Below are 13,619 nucleotides of genomic sequence, written 5' to 3'. Positions count from 1 at the left end.
CCGCCCAGAGCATCCCGCTCGGAGCATCCCCCTTGGAGTATCCCGATCCCGCTCAGAGCATCTTGCTCAGAGCATCCCACTCAGAGCATCCCGCTCGGAGCATCCCCCTCGGAGCATCCCCCTTGGAGTATCCCGACCCCCCTCGGAGTATCCCGATCCCCCTTGGAGTATCCCGGTCCCCCTCGGAGCATCCCGCGCTGCTCCGGCTCTCCCGGCTGGGGAGGAAGGCGGGGATGGAGCTGCGCTGGTGGCAGGGAGAAGGGAAATCGGGATGGGAGCAGAGTTTTCCCACCCTGTGTGCGAGCGGTGAAATCGAAACCATTCTGCTTCGTTAGCTGGGGAAAAAGAGGAACAACAACAAAAAAACCCAACACAAACTCCCCAAACAAAACCCGACCAAAACCCCAATAAAACCCAAATCAACAAACGAGAGACGCGCAAAGCCAAAGCCCTCCGAAGCACCACGCAAACCTGGCTGGGATTTCAGTGGCCGCAGACGTGTCCAGCTCCGTCCGCGCTGCCGCGACCCTCTCCCCGCGTCGGCAGAAATTTTATAAACTTCAGTTACTGAAAAAAAAAAAAAAAAAAAAAAAAAAAGGAAAAAAAAAATCTTTGGGGTCAATTTTCCACTTGTGCCTGTAGCTCTTGAACAAGTACTTTTATGGTTCCTTCCAGCGCGCAGGATTTATCTGCAGCTCTGTGAAGGGCTTTTACATTTAATCCAGCGCTGAAGTAGTAATTTGTCGGCGGCGCTTCCTAGCAGGCTTTTCTTTTAACTTAGGCGGGCAGCGGGGCCTTTGTGCGGGCTGATCTGAGCCGCACAATGCCGGGCAGCTCGGGCCGCCTGCGGCCACGTCCCCAGATGTGCTCCGGGAGCTCTGCCCGGGGGGACCGCGCTGGGGACACCTCGGCTGCGGCCCGGAGCACAATTTACAGGAGCCCCTTGGCCTTTTCTGAAAAGGCTCTGCTGGTTTTGGGGGGTTATTTTAGTCCGCTCGGATAATCGGTTTTTTTTTTACATCAAATTTAAAGTTCCCCTTACACTGGGTTTGTTTTTTTTTCCTGGAGGAGGCAGTGCTTTAAAACCTATCCGTATATATTTTTGAGGGAGAGAGAAATATCATGGTAAAGGAAGGGAATCTTTTACCAATTCTTTATTTTAATTGAAGAGTGGCAGGTTTTAGAATGATTTTTCAAGCGAGAGTTTCACCCTTCTGCCTTGCAGATGCCTTTTTTTTTTTTTTAATAGTATTGTTCTGATCCCAGGTGATGGACGAATATTTTATCCCAGATGCAAAAACGTCTTGGGGATACGTCTGGACACAGCAGAAGCGTGTGAAATAACGCCCGACAAATACGAAACTCGTAAATAAAGATACCAAAGGCGCGATATTAAAAACGGGAGCAGCCCTGCCTGCCTCCCTTTTATCGCGACATTGCGGAACTGATCCTGCGGGCGGCTTTTTGGCGGTGCCTCGGGCAGGAAACGCTGCGGTATTTACGTGAATTATTCCTCTACTTCTCGTACTCTGCCCGGGGGCAATTCATCTACTCCGGGCCAATGTCAGCGTCCAGCGCCTCTTGGGGTGACCCTAAAAAAAAGGGGGGGGTTTTTGGGGGGCTGGCACGGGCATCCCTCCCCGAGTTCGAGCCCGGCAAATCTCCGTGAGCCACGGAGAGCCCGCAGGTACGGCGGCGGCACGTGGGGACGGAGCTTTATGGGCATGATTTAGTGAATATGAGAACATATTTCGTGCTCCATTGTTTAGACTCAAGAAGGCATAAAATCTTTAACATCTATTTATCATGTAGCTGTTTTAATGTAAACATTTGTCTATTTGGATGAAGTGTTTTCATTATTAAGCTAATTTCCACATGTTTCAGATAGACTGATGAGTTCGAAGCAGAGCACTCGCTGATGAGAAACGAAATTCGGCCGCGGCTCAGCCTGCTGTCAGATACATCTTCATTAGTTTTTGTCATTCACTGATGGCAAATGCTCTATAAATGAGATGACGATCAGGTCCGCCTTGATAACTTGCCTTATCTCATTAGTTTTCACATCAAAGTTAATCAGCAATGTGAATTGTAATTGCTGGAAGAGACAATGCAATAGATCACTCGGCCTTTTTTTTTTTCCTGCGTGGCATCTTGAAACATCAGCAGGCTGGTGTGAGTAGATAGGCTCCGAAGGAAAATGATGTGGAAAGCATAATAAGCAAGCTGCTCGGAATTAATGAGCTTACCCAATAAGAAAAGAATAACCAATCAATGTGAGCTGGGCAAATATAATTTAGGAATAATTGCTTGATTGGTTGTCTATAGTAGGCTGATTTGACCACACACAAGGATTAAGAATTAAGATGTCAAGGCAAAAAAATAATTTGGCAACTGAGGGCATGTAATTTTTTGTTCCCCTCCCTTTATGACCGAAAGCGATTGCTGTTTGATATGTTATTCCCCGGGAATGAAAACATTAGACGGACGCGCGCCGGTGGGTGGGGTTCTTCCTCTCCTTTATATGCTCCTTTTATCACACAAGGTCTTTCAAACCTCGCCGGGGATATTGCGGCACGGGACATTAAAAACGAATGGCGGGTGGGGTAGGGGAGGAGGGGAGGGCAGGGGGGGGGGGGGGGGGTTGAGGAATAAAATAAAAGCACAGAAAAGCCCCCAGACGTCTTCATCTGCAGACAGAGAGAGGAGCAGGGGCCGAGGGCTCAGCACAGCCCGGCCGTGCCCCGCTCCACAGCCGCTGCTGGCCGGCGCACACACTTCCCCTGTAATTCTCCCCACAGCCACCGGCCAATTAGCGAAGAACCCTTATATTCTTCTGTCTAAACTACGGGGAAGGTTCAGCCAGAAGGTAAATTTGCTTTGATCTACATTACACCTAATTGAGTCACCACCAATGTCTCTATCCCAACATCAAGAAATGTGAAAATGTTAGATTATTTCACTGGGGATTAAACCTAATTTTCGCGTGTTCTGCATTAACCTATTAGGCTGACTCATCTGCATTGCTAATGCGGCTCAGGCAGCTGTCACCGCTAAAGAAAAACATGATCATGCAATCCTTGAATGAATGATTCCAGCTCTGATTAGTGTTAGTGAAGTTAGCTGAGCCCTGGTGATAAGGCAGGAAAATTCCCAGGTTGCCAATAGCTTTGAAAATTATCAGACTCTGGGCAAAATGTAGCTGGGGCCTCCCTCCGAAGGTGGCATTATTTAAGGCCGTCTCTCTCCTCGGGCTGCTCGCAGGAACGCGGCTGCTGCTGCTGCTGTGGCTCCTTGCGAGGGGCTGGTGCCAGGGGTACGGATTAAAATGCTAATGGGGAACGGCCTGAGCGCCGGCAGCCGCGCCTTTTCCCCTGCCTGCCCGTGTCTGGCTTTTAAACGCGGCTTCCAGGCGCTCGTTCCGGGGTGTCTCCAGCCGGGAGAAGGGTTTGGGGGGCCAGCACCAGCCACGGCCCCGGGCTGGGCTCCGCTCTTTGTTCCCCAGGCTCCAGCCATTCCTCGTTCTATGCGTCAGATTTAAATAGGAAAAAGCAGAGGGGGGGGGAGGAAGAGCAACAATGGCCCGTCCCCTTGAGATGGGAAAAAAATTTAGGAGTGAGTTATCCCTGAGCAATAGAGCCAGGAGCCAATTTAATCCGATTAGCGCCTGCTGACAATGGATGCTCCTCGCCCATTGTGGACAGAAGCTCTCACTTTATTTGTTTCCATTAGCCAAGAACCCAAGATATCGGAAAAGTGGAACTTTGCCCCGACAGTCGACGAGCAGACAAATTGAGAGAAATGGTCTGAAGTGTCAATATTGATCTTTTGGCGAGAGGACTTGTTGAGTGCCCCAAGTTTGCGCACTGCGTGCTCTCGGGATGGAACACGGGGCTTTCCGTGGGAAGAGCATCGGAGCTGCTCCCAAACGCTGACAGGAAATGCAGCAGGGCTTGAAACTGCCGGGCACCTGCTGGTGCAGCTCCCAGCTCTGCAGCCTGGGGTGACCAGGCCTGCCCCGTTTTCCCGGGAGAAGCAGGACAGCCCTTGGCCCTGTGCATCCAAACCCCACGGACATCCCCAGGAGCTCTGCTGCCGGGCACGGAGGGGCAGGATGGAGAGGGCACCAAGGCCCAGCCCAGGGTGGGCACCTGTGCCCTCCAGCTCGGCTTTTGCTGGCATTAAAACACAGCCTTCAGAGCCCCAGGGTTCCCGAGGGGAACGGGAGGGGAGGGATGCAGGAGCACTCCCCGCACCAAGGGGCCTTCCTGGGGCACTGCTGGCCAGGGCAGCTCTGTGGGTGCTGCAAACCATAAGGTTTGGGGGCGTTCCCCCAGGCTTTTTGCTGTCTGGAAAAGCAGGGACACGCTGAGAAGAGCCGTGCTCCCAGCAAAGGAGCTGCACTGCAGCCTGGGGAGGTGTCTGTTAACACCCCAGGCTCCTGGAGTAGCTGCAGAGTGGGATTCTGTCCTGATCCACATCCTCACAGGCCGGGGGGGATTCCCCTGAGGGTCCATCCCTCTCCTCCCTGGCAATGCTGCCCTGTGAGCCACAGCCTGCCCGGGACAAAAGGGTGGAGGGGGAATCATCGCCCACAACCACCCCACAAAAAGCACTTCTTATCCTAAAATGGGTTTTTTTTTTTCTCTGCCCTCTGTTCCAGTGAGTGGCTCCAAGTGTCAACTGAGCCAAGTGAGGATCACACGCAGCTATTCCGGAGTACGTGTCCACGTGCAGAATATTCCGGAACAGGTATTTCACTTTAAATTCATGCCCCGTCTTATTCCAGAATATTTTCCCTGTGTAGAGAAGCACTTGGCTGGGGTCTCTGCTTGCTGCCGTACTAGTGATAAGATGGATTGGCTGATCTAATAGGTCTTTTCAATCTCTGATTTTGAAAGCTAAGATTGGGAAATTAATTTCAGAAAGGTCAAAACAGAGCAAGGCTATCCTGCTGCTGTGTGATGGATCCTATTTTTTTTTTAAATCTGCCTATTGAGGGAAAGGTTAGTTATTCAGCATCCTGCAAAAGAAAGAAATAAATAAAGCGGGCCGAGGAACACAGGAGTGTATAGATCTGCTGACCCATTCGCAATCCTCAGTTAATGAGAGCGCCGGGGAGCGGGAGCGCTGAGAGGCGGCGGAGCCGGGGGCGCCGACCCCGCGGGGAGCGGGGAGAGGGGAGCGGGGAGCGGGGTGTCCCCTCCGCCGCACCCCGAGCCTGCCCCGAGCCTGCCAGCTCTGCTCCCACCCCCTTTAATGCGGGGGAAAAATCCGCAAATCCCCGGGGTGCCCACAAAAAGCACCGGGCGGGTGGAGAGGGACAGCGGCGTCGCTCGGGACGGGGTCGTGGGGAGGTTTGGGGAGCCGTGCCTGGGGGTTTATCAAACTCAGAAGGAAAGGGGGGGGGTAAAGGTATTTCATATTCATAAAGGTATTTCCCTGCTTTTAACTTACTTGTTCTCTCCCAACGCACAGCCAAAGAGTAAAATGGAGAGTAAATGCCTGCAATGGTTTGAAAGACCGGGGAATCAGGAGAAGAGCAAAGGGGCTGCTTTTGGGGGGGGGGGGGGAATGACTCCTTAATGAACAACACAATCGATTTCTCTTGTTTGTTTGCCTCTTTTCCCGGCCTCTCTGCATGGTATCTCCAGCTACCTGCTGAGCTGCCCCTCCTCTGTTCGCTTCTCTTCTCTGGATGAGTGTGGGATGCTGGCTTTGGGGAAGCGGGGAGCAATCCCCTGGGTTCAGCAGCCCCGATGTGACCCCGTCCCAGCAGCCCGGGGAGGTTGTGCTGTGCCTGGGAGCTGCCACCTGCAGCTGCTGCTGTGCAGCCCTGGATCCCAGCGGGATCCCGGCGGGGTGACCCCAGGGTTGCTGCAGGGAGGAGCTGCAGCCAGTGCACAGCTCAGCAGGCCCCTGTCCCTGCCTGGAATACCTGGAATTTCCTCCGCTCGTCAGGCCAAGCTGGAGGTGAAGCACAACTTGGGAATTGGGTTGTGGATCTCATTCTGAACACTGGAGCACACGAACCCACCGGGGTTATCCTTGAGCAGCAGAGATTCCCAAAGAGCAGCTTTGACTGCACATCACAGCCCCTCGGGTGCTGGGCAGAGCTCTCATTCCCCGGGATTTCTCCCTGTGACTTTCAGAGGAGTTTTCCCTAAGTCTTAGTGTTACTCCCCTATGAAAGGGCATCTTTACCTGCAAGAGAATCCAGGTGTGTGTGTGTGTGCCGTGGACTTTTTTTCAAATTCAGCCGCTGCCTAACCATACAATTTGCCTGTTTTATTATCCTAAATGCAAAAACTTCACACCGAGTGTGCGCTTGTAGCAAACAGGCGTGGAGAAGCAGAGTAATTCTTGGTGAGGGCATCACAAAGGGGTGGCTCTGTTGGGACGAGGTCCCCAAAAACTGTCCCTGCCCCAGCACGTGCTGGCTCGTGGGGATCTCCTCGCCCCTGGGAGCTTTGTCCCGGCCGAGGGCCCCACCCCGGTGGCGGGTCCTCAGCCTCTGGCAGATCCCAGGAACACCGGGGGAATAGCCATAAACCCCATTTAAACAGGGAGCTGGTGGGAGGGAGAGGGGGACATTTATTACCATCTAATCCCGCTCAGGTTTTCTGCACCATATGTCTGAGCAGCAGAACATGTGAAATGTGTACTAATTACTCTGCCTGTGTCATGTGTGTATATTTTATATGCAGTCCCTGACCTTTTTGTTAATAACTTCACATTATATTCATTGACCTGAAACAAATTGAATTCAGTGGCACTCACTCCAGAATTGAATTACATAGTCTTCTTAATTGGTCTCTTATTTAAATGTGGAAAAGTAACAGTTTACCACCTGTAATTATTCTTTTCCTTAAGAAATTCCTCTGGAGAGCGTGCGTGTCCGTGGCACACACGTGCCGGGCTCCTGTCCGGGGGCAATTCCCACAGGAACCCCAAGCCCAGCTGGCACCGTGGGGCAGGAAAAAAAAAAAAAAAAAAACAAAAAACCAAAACAACAACAAACCCAAAGAGTTGTGTCCCTCTGAAGCAAAACCACCTGTAAAAGCGTGCGAAAGGCCCGGAGGGATCTGCCCCACGAGGCAGCATTCCCAGCCGTGCCAGGTGCCAGCCCGGGACACGGAGGGCACGGAGAGCCGAGCTGGGAGCGCCGGGAATGCCGTGGGGGAGAGCCCGGCCGCTGGAATCTCCGCTCGCCTTTCATCCTTCCGAGGCCGAGTTAATTGCCGGAGCAGCGAGGAGGAGACTTACTCTTTACTTACTATATTTAACTTAAAAATGCAAATGTTATTAGTGTCCCGATCAGTGATAAGAGTGCCTTTGTGCCAGGCTTTAACCTCCATTAGGGGGGATTAGGAGAACGTATCCACATTGGCATTTTCCAAGTGTCACTGTGACAGCACTTGCTGCACAAATGCCTGGCTGTCACACTGAGGTTTATCACCAGGTTTTTTCCTGCGAATGCAGACTAATAAGCCCAGAAATTACAATTGCCTCCCTGCCGAATCTGTGATAGGCGGAAATAATGATATCAGTGCCCTGCTAATCTCCTGCCTCCGCGCTTGGCACCAGCCTATTGAGTCACCTGTCATACGCCGCTTTGATGAGGCGAATTCAATCTCTCAGCTATAATGACAATGGAGCCATTTTAATGTTTGGAAATGATTATGTGAAGGTTTCTCTTTGCTCTGTCTTGGCAAGCAAACCAGGTCAGCGTTCCGGCTGTGCCTCCCGCCGCCGCTAACGACTTGGAAGGAGCCGGCCTGTATTAAGTGAATATGCCAAGTTATTAGGAAGGAGATGCCGAAAGCAGCTGGAGGGGGGGACACTCTTTTCATTTCCTTTTTCACAGCGAGCGTGTGCCTGAGAAGATGCTTCACACACGTGAGCATCTCCCACGTGCCCGTGGTGCCCACGGGCTCCTCGGCCCCAAAATCCACCTGGGAACCGCTGGCTTTGCACGACGGGCTGCACGGAGCTGGCTCGGCAAGCAAACAGAGCTGGTCCAAGCCCTGCAGCCTGCTGGTGTGTTGGAGAGAATCTCCTGTGCTGGATCCACCCCTGCATAGGTGTCTGTGTCAGTTCACGTTGTGGTAGAGACACCGAGTTTCTCCTTCTCTCAGGTGTGGGTGAAACCGGGTCACACCCCAGCTTTGAATGGGAGCTGAAGCGCTGGGTTCGTCTATTTGAATTTAAAAGGAAAACGACCGTGTTTCCTCAAGCTGCCAGGGGAAAGCATCTCCAGCTGGATGAGGGTTTCAGTCGCCTTGGAGAAGCGCGGGGTCTGTCAGAGGCCCTGTGGAATTCCACAGGTTGGGTACGGCCCGGGGGCTCTCGGTGCTGCCCAGACTCGCGGCCTCTCTCTCCCCGGGGTCTGTGCCAGGATGCTGTGGCTGAGGCCCAGTCCTGCAGAGAGGCTGGCACATCTCCCGCTCGGCTCCATCGCCGACGCCCCTCTGGAGCCTCTGGCACTGTTCCCCACCTGCCCTCGGCCTTCCCTGCCTAGGGATGGGTTTTTACTGGTGCCACATCAGATTTCCAGGACCGTGGGCAAGTCTTTGCTGGGGCAGGGGCGGGTAACGCAGCACAACTTCAGATGTCAAGCTTTTATTAAGGCTGGCCCTGGATGGGCGTCCCGGGCCGCTCTTCAGCGGGTGAAAGGCAATTGTGGGGCTGGAGAGAGGACGGAGCAGAACCCAATTGACCCACAGGGAGCAGCGCCTTCCACCGAGGCTCCTCGCCAAGAAATCTTTGTTATTAGAGCTGAGTGCTGGAATTATTTCAAGGAAGTGATTATCTGTCTAATAACGACTGCGACGGGAGGAATTAAGGCAGCGGGTGCCGAGATGGGCTGAGCAGGCGCCCAAGCGGCGGTGACACGGGCACAGGGGGCCGGCTGTGCCCTCCGGCGTGTCTGCAGCGACAAAGCTGCTGCTGGCACCTCGGCCCCGGCCCCTCTGCTGGGAACGGGGTGGCTTGGCTGGCGGCATCGACGCCGCGGTCTCCTTTGGGTGCGGGAACGTCCCCGCCACCACGGAAGAGCCCCCGGGCTCGGGGCTGGGTGTGACCCCGCTGCCGGTGTGCTGGGGAGCCGGGCTCGGCACCCGCACATCCGTCTCCCCTAATTAAGGCAGCCAATCTAATTAGGGCGGCGCCCCGCGCCGCCGCCCCGTGGGGGCGCATCAAAGCCGGCGTGGGGCGCGCGAGCGGGCAGCGCAATTACCCAAGTTAAGAAAACATCGCCGTAATTAGCCAGGCAACTCCGAGCACAAGGAATGGAAATTAGTCACAGCGCAATAAATTAGTCGGTGCATATATTACGTGCCGGGAGCACCCCAGGGGCCTCCTGTTTGCGAGGCTTTGGTTTGCAGCCCCATGCCTCTCAATAAAGCATTCATCCCTAGGTGATTATGCGCCAGCAAAAGGAGTTTTTAACTGAATTACAAATTTTCTTTTCTAATTCTTTTGTAGGCAGAATTGGGATCCCTCACTTTTCTCTCTCTCCCTCTCTCTCTCTTTTTTTTTTTTTTTTTTTTTTGAAGGTCCGGGGAGCAAAGCCACTTCCCTCCCCCTTCAGCTAATAATTAATTTTCAGCTTTTCAGGGTGCTTCAAGACCCTGCATTGTTTGCTTTAATTAGGAGCGGTAGTTAAGGAACTATTTCAGAATACCTCCCCAATTCTGAACTATTTTAGCTGTCGTTTCTTTCCTGGGGGAAGAAAAGGGGAGGGCGAAGCAGGAAATTGGACTGTAGCAGCACATAACATTTGCATCAAAATAATACAGCCGGCAACAGAAAATCACAATCACATCACTCAGAAGGAAGGAACAGAATACAAATTAAAGGAATAATGTAAATTTTTTGCCATTAAGCTTCAATGACCATTTGAAATGGTGCAAGGCACAAAGGTTTTGATGAGCATCATCCAGTTTGATTATTCATACTTGTGCTTCTGCTTGAATTAAAGTAGGAGTGCTAGAGCCTGTTAGAGCAAAATATTTGAATTGGTAGTGAACTCTCACCTTTACTTGCATCCATTTACTTTTCAAATGAATACCAGATAAGTTAGTGCATTTTATAATCGGCCTGTTTTCCAGTGAGTGCTGTCATTACATACCAATTTCTTTTAGAAGTGCTTCCTAAGAAACATTAAATACTTACGAATAAGGATGTGTCCATCAGCGGCAGCAGCCCCGTGCGAGCAGGGCGGCGTGGCCAGGGTGTGTGTCCTCCCTGCCGGGGCTGCCAGCCGGGTGCCACCCGGATCCAGGGATCCAGCCCCGCTGCCCCACCCATGGAGGTGTTGGGGTGTGGGTGCTGCAAAGCCACGGCCCTGCCGGGCTTTCCCAGCAGCAGCAGTGGGAGGAAGGAGCACGGTCAGGAGCTCCCAACCTGCAGCTTTCCCTGCTCGACGCCGGTTCCAGCACCCGCACGCACACGTGGCTTAGGAGAGGGAAAAACCCGGAGCAAAGAGAGGGGCTCAGTGTGGGTTTTCAGCTGCTGCCCTGTGAGTAGCTACGGATGCAGGGGAAAAGCAAGGAGCGTTAGGAAGCAGCCTGGAGAAGCGTCCCTGGGGCCGGCTCTGAGCAGAGTGAGTTGCTGGCAGGTTGGCTGGGTGCCTCGAGAGCAAAACCGGCCAGGTGTTTGTCTGAGGACACACCGTGGCCTCCGAAGCTGCAGCAGGAGAGATTTCGATTGGATATTAGGAACCATTCCTTGTCCAGAAGGGCTGTCGGGCATTGGAACAGGCTGCCCAGGGCAGTGGGGAAGTCACCATTCCTGGAGGGATTTAACAGATGGGACATCTGGGGACATGGGTTAAGAGGTGGCCTTGGCAGTGCTGGGGAAACGCTTGGACTCGATCTTAGAGGGCTTTTCCAACCTAAATGATCCTATGGGCTCCTGAAAAAGGCAAAAGGCAGACTGAAAACCAAGCAGAGAATCCCGGAAATCCTTGGGTTGCTCGTCTCATCCCACCATCCTCGATCCCAGGTCGCTCCAAGCCCCATCCAGCCTGGCCTTGGACACAGGGATCCAGAGGCAGCCACAGCTTCTCTGGGCAAAGCGAATCTGCTGAGTGCTAATGAGGTTATTGCCACTGAACAACGGGATGTGATGCCATCAGAGCCATCCTCCAGCTCCAAGAGCTTGGAGGTGTCAGCAGAGCTCCTGCGGGCTGGCAAACACCGCTGCTGGGCCAGCGGGAGCCGCGGGATGCCTCACCCTGCCCCGCTCCGGGGCTCCAGAAAATGCCTTTTATTAAGATGAGCGAGGGGGAAATCAATGCGACTACACATCAAACCCGAACAAACCTCCGGTTTAGCAGCTCCCGAGCAATCCCTCAGGAGCCAATGAAGGCCGGGTTATTTAAATGAGAAAGGCCGGGGATGAATGCCTGCCTTTGTCCGGGCGCTTCCCCAAGGTGATCTGGGTTAAACCCGTGCTCTCAGGGTTAATTATCAGCTGCTTTTCTTTCAAAAATGTTTTTTTCCTTATTGACACAGGGGGGTTGATTTATGTAATATCCATCATAATTCCCAGATTTCTGTAGATTACAAGGTTATCCCCACACACCGCTCTGCTGGAGGAGCCTCCTGCTTCGCTCCGGCCACCACCGCCAGCCCTCCCGTTCCGTGGCCCTCCTTCATTAGGGATGTTTAATACAAGGGGCTCTGGGGTGCAATTAAAACCAAATAAAACAAAAAGGCGGCGTGGAAAAGCGCAGCCCTGCTCTTCCCTTCCGCCTTCTCCGCCTCCCCGCTGTCTGTGCTGCCTCTCCAGCCCACCAGGGATGGTTTTTGGGGACCACCGGGCCCAGCCCAGCAGAATCCCAATCCTGTTGTCTCCAAATGGGGGCAGTGCCCCTGTAGGGTCACAGCCCTGCACGTGGGGCCTCTCCTGTCCTCATCACTAGTTCCATGAACGGGCTGAAGAGGCCGGATTGGCATCCAGCTCTGCAAAGCAGGTCTCCAAGCCGGAATCCCCCGTTCCTGGGGAAAAGGAGCAGTGCCTGACCCCTCTGCTCCCGAGGATTGGGATGATGTCCCTGGAGGGGACAGGAGCAGGGCTGGGCTGGCAGGCGAGGGGAGGCACGCCCAGCTCCAGACTTGGGGAAGGAGCGTTTCCCTGGGCCACGTTACTCATGTCTCCACACCGATATCTCCTCCTCCCATCCTTGGGTTTTCTGCTGCTTCCCCCCTGCGCAGTGCCTGGAAGCCCCTCTGCCTTTGCAGGCCCTTTGCCATGTCCTTGTTCTGCGGGCGCTGGCCTGCGTGTGGGCAGCCACGGATTTGTGACAGCGCCGAGCGCGTCCCCGCCGCAAACCACGGCTTTCAGGGATCATTCCACTCGACTGGCTGAGAAGAAAACTGCTCTGATAGAAACTGTGTCATAATAGTTGGGAGCTGGATAACAGCGCCCCGCTGCTGGGGCCGATCTATTCTGCGACGCCAGCGCGGGGAATTGGGCTCCACCAAAGCAGAAAATGGAGCTGGCTTTTCAGGAGGGTTTAAAATCAAGCGGCTCTGGAGTCACCAGATGATGGGTTTGGTAATATTTCTGTGGCCAAGCCAGCCCTTTCCTTCTGGGAGGTACTGGTCTTCAAAGCTAATGTCCCTCAGCAACAAGGCAGAGCTCCCCACAGGAGTTTAACCTTGGCTTTGGCAGCACTGCTGGAGATGGGAGGGTGATGCTGCCTCTCAGGGGCAGCTGGTGAAGTTTTAGAGCAGCGGCCTGAGCGATGATGACAGGAGTGACACATGCTCTGGATTTACCCAGAAATCAAGAACGTCTTTGGAAAGGCAGAAATGAGGGGGCAGCTGGGAGTGAGGCTGGGCATCCCTATTGATGGCAGGGAGAGTGACACAGGGTGACAGAGCCACCACCGGGGTGGGGCTGGAATAAACCCTCCTCCTTCATGGGCTACGGGGCACTCCATTCCAGCTGCCCCCCAGGCTAGGGTCCCCGGGCAAGCTGAGGAATTGTTTAACTCTGGCTCTCCAGTTTGGCTTTCCATGGGAGGGGGAGCCATCATGGCACAGTGACCACGGAGGTCCCAGCTGGAGGCTACCTGGACAGTGACATTTTTCCACGGTCACCCGGACGCTGAGGCCATCCCCTCACAGCTGCCCTCTGCTCCCTTTTCCTGGCACGCTCTGCCCAGCTGGAGTCGGCTCGTGCGATAACTGGACGCGGTTCAAAAATATGAACTCCTCTGAACTTTTTAACCTCACACGAAAGGGAGGAATTCTAAGAGCCATGGGTAAAATTCAATTAACTGAGATGACAGAAAATAATCTACTGAGAGCGTACATCAGGCAATTGGAAGCTTTCATACCTTTCAAAAAGGAAATAACCTATTTCTTCCCTTGTTATCTAATGACACAGGAGTTTATTTCTCTGGAAGCGGTTACAAATCTACCTAATGGGGCCTGAATGCTGTTGCCAGGCAATTAGGGGTTCATTGTGTGGCTAATTCTTCCGTTTCCGTGGCGGTGGCTGCAGTGGCGAGGTCCCTGGGCCGTGTTTGCCCCCTGGGCCGTGTTTGCCCCACTCCTGGCCTTGTCACACCGTGACTTATTCTGTGTCTGAGTTATCCTGCCCCTCTG

General features: G+C 53.6%; 1 protein-coding gene across 6 annotated transcripts in view; it reads right to left on the bottom strand.

Annotated features, from left to right (window-relative positions):
* LOC148224167 (uncharacterized) overlaps nucleotides 1–13,619 on the bottom strand; it is a 58,135-nt gene that overhangs the window by 29,977 nt on the left and 14,539 nt on the right. For all 6 annotated transcript variants that reach the window (XR_015802112.1, XR_015802115.1, XR_015802113.1 and 3 more), the window contains exon 3: nucleotides 472–567. The gene's annotated coding sequence lies outside the window, so the exon portion shown is untranslated. The remainder of the gene's footprint in view (nucleotides 1–471; nucleotides 568–13,619) is intronic.

This window comes from Sturnus vulgaris, chromosome 3, assembly GCF_052056855.1.
Source record: "Sturnus vulgaris isolate bStuVul1 chromosome 3, bStuVul1.hap1, whole genome shotgun sequence".
NCBI lineage: Eukaryota > Metazoa > Chordata > Aves > Passeriformes > Sturnidae > Sturnus > Sturnus vulgaris.
Note: the sequence above shows the minus strand (reverse complement) of the source record. Positions and strands in the feature narration are given on the sequence as shown.